Genomic DNA, 3,406 nt, shown 5'->3' with positions numbered 1-3,406 from the left:
ATCACCCTGAATCTCCCTCCTAGAGCACCAATGAGTTATTTTTAACCAAATCTCTCTCAGAGGGGCGTGGGGAGGGGCTCCTTATTTTCATCTAAAGTAACGGTACGTCCACACGGTTCCGTCACGTTGAAGCTTGCCGGTGGGCGTGTCTGTCGTGCGACCAACAACCAATCATATTAATCCTCCCGCCCCGGACACACAAGCAAACAGTTTGATTGGCTAGTGCTTGTCCTGGCATATGATTTGATTGGCTGGCGCTTCCGTCGAAGCTTGAAAAGTTGAACTTTTCTCAACTTTCGAAGCGAGCAACGGAGGCAAAGTGACGCGACGGAACCACAATGCAGTTCGGCAAAGCGTGACGTCACCCCATTCGAAGTGAATGGGAAGCGTTGAAGCACGCGACGGAGCCGTGTGGACGTTACGTGACAGACAGAGAATCAGCACTTTTGAAACAGGGCTGAAACAGAGGGGATTGCTGCAATAATCTGTTTGGTGTTTCAGCCAATCAGAGACAGGCTCTGTATTTATCTGAGAGCTGTGATATATTGATGAAAAACAGTACAATAGGGGACCTTTAATGAACTCATGTCCACACTCACAGCTTCCCGCCCTCCTCATCCAGAGCGCAGAGCGAAGAGACATCCCAGCTGCCGGACGTCAGGAAACGAGGCGGGACGGAGGGGACGGCCGCCTGAGAGACAGAGACAACAGGGGGGGGAAATTAACTGAAAAAAAGGAACAAATAAACATCATAATACACAAATAAATATATACATAATAATACATGGGATTTATAGCGCTTTTTCTCATGCTCAAAGACGCTTACATGAAATTGAATGATAAATAAATAATAATTAATTTATAAATTATTCATAATAAATATAAAATGAATGCAAAGATAAATAAAAAATGAAAATATTAAAGTGTATAAAAATGGGAATTAAGACAATGTTTTAATACCAAAAATAATTAAACAAATAAGTAACATAAATAAAAAGCTAATTAAATACAAATACAAATATATTTTACCTGCTACTTCCATTTAACATTAATTGTAGTAGTGGGTAAAATAATAAATGATACACAAATAAATTCAAACGTTTAAAAATGAATAAAAACATTTCTTTAAATAAAAATAAATGCAATAAAAAAGCGGGGAAATCAAATAGAAAGTAAATAAATAAATATGTTTTTTAATAATGTTTTTTTAATGGATAATAACATGAAAAATGAACACAGTGTCATTAAAGCCTGTGTTGAATATGTTTCTCTATAAAATAAAAACAATTAACATCTTAAATAGCTCCACTGGGGAGGATTAGATAAAGTTAATGTGAATTGAACCGTGTAGCTCGGCCATTAAGGTCTTAATGAGTGCATTTACTCCTCAGATAAGGTGCTTTGCAAACAAACAGCTTGAACACCAGAGAGGAGAGGGAGGCTGCTTTTATCTGTGATCCCACTGTTTAACGAGACCCCGCTGAATGTTAACGAGTCAGAAGATATTGAAGTCTGACCCGAGGAAGTGAAAGTTAACGGTCCTGAAAACTGACCTGCGCTGAGAGAGCGGCGATGTGGAGGAACTCGCCCCGAGCGCCCTGCTTCGCTGGGAGGATCGAGTAAAACACAGAAGCGTCTGAAGAAAACAACGGTACGTCCTGCAGGGGGAAGAGGAAACAGATTATAAAAGACCTGATACAAAAATAAATGGCAAGAACTGAATGAAAAATAAAGAAAATACATGGGAAAATAAATGTAGTCAAAAATAAAGAACAGACCCGATTAAGAAATAATGAAAAATACTGAGTCTTAGAAGTAAAGTACAGAGTCAAAATTAAAGAAGAAATTGCATCCAAATAATAAAATACCTAAGTAAATAAAGAAAGTAGAGAGTCAGAAATAAAGTAAAAAATTGAATTACTGAGTGAAAAACAAGAAAAACACGTAACCTGTTTAGCCCTGAGCCTGGGTTTCAGGTCTCAGGCTCGAAAATGACATTCCCAGAACAAATGACTACCGTAATTTTCGGATTATAAGCCGCGCCTTTTTTCACATTTTTCGACGCTGCGGTTTATATAACGGTGCGGCTAATCTATGGATTTGTACAGCTAACGGCCACTAGGGGACCTCCTAAATCTATGGATTTTACAGGTTACAGTCCACCACCTTTAACTCTATGGGCTCTATGGCCGGTCCGCGCCCCCCACCTTTAAGCGGCGGGCTCCAGCAGGAAAAGCTGGAGGCCGGAAAAGAGTGAGACAGGTAGCGCGCAAAAGTAAAAGTGGAACCGAGAGTGGTACGAGAGACAGAACGAGAGCAAGACAGACAGACATTACGAGAGCGAGACAGTTTGTCCCCGTACCACTGGTTGAAAACCACTGCTGTAGATCACTGCCGGTACGTGCGCTGGGAGCGCACCGTTTAAGTTTGAAAGTTGAAAAGTTTGTGTGTCTGAAACGCTATGTGATACAGTACAGTTTACACAGCACATGTTCTGTAGCTACTATTGCACTAAATGCTAACACTTGAATTACGTTATGCCAAATATGGCCAACTTGTTTTTTGTTTTGAAATGTTAATAAGATGGGAGCTTCCGTCAAACAGCCATCTCTTTTCCGATCAATCCCCTCTGTGCCCACGAACCCTCGCTACATATGGTAATGAAAACATTAAAACACTGCTGGCTTATAGTCCAGTGCGGCTTATATATTACACATCATGTCAATTTAGCTGCTGCGGCTTTATATTCCAAAATTGACGGGTATATCTTCACGTTCGTAAAGAGGGTTAAATTAGAGTCTTTTTTGTCAAAGCAAGTAACCTGTAAGTAAATGCAGAGTTGAACACAGTAAAAATATGTAATCTAGTGTGCCGTCCCAAAAAAAAAAAAACAGTTATCGTTATAGTGAAAACACCCTTGAGGTGGGGGTGGGGGGGGGGTATGATGGGATAGTGAATAAAAGCTTGATGATAGTATATTTCTAGAATCTGTGGCAATCCTCAGGGCTGCTAGCTGATATCTTGTTTGTGGAGATCCGATAAGCAATAAGCTCAGGGCTAATTGCAGAGGCTCGGTGTTAGAGTTGTCTCTGTTTCAGTAAAGATGTTAATATCGTCTGATAGCTGAGTTTCATCCGGTTAAGTGGCTTATGACACATTCATAGGTGGTTAATTGTTTAAGAAGCCCTCAGACCGCTGTTCTTGCAAGACGTTGCGTTTTGGCCCCCTGTACCGGGGCGTGTGGTCTTAAAACTAATAAATAATAATACACAAATATAGCATAGTTGGATAAAAGAAAAATTGTCAAGATAAGGACAAGTATCAGGCCAATAAATAAATAAAACGCACTAAAAATGTAGATGACTATGAAAAAGTAAAAAATAATGAGCCAAAAAAAAATACCTGA

Source organism: Notothenia coriiceps, unplaced genomic scaffold (assembly GCF_000735185.1).
Source record: "Notothenia coriiceps isolate Sejong01 unplaced genomic scaffold, NC01 NC01_scaffold00021076, whole genome shotgun sequence".
NCBI classification, from domain to species: Eukaryota; Metazoa; Chordata; class Actinopteri; order Perciformes; family Nototheniidae; genus Notothenia; species Notothenia coriiceps.
Note: the sequence above shows the minus strand (reverse complement) of the source record.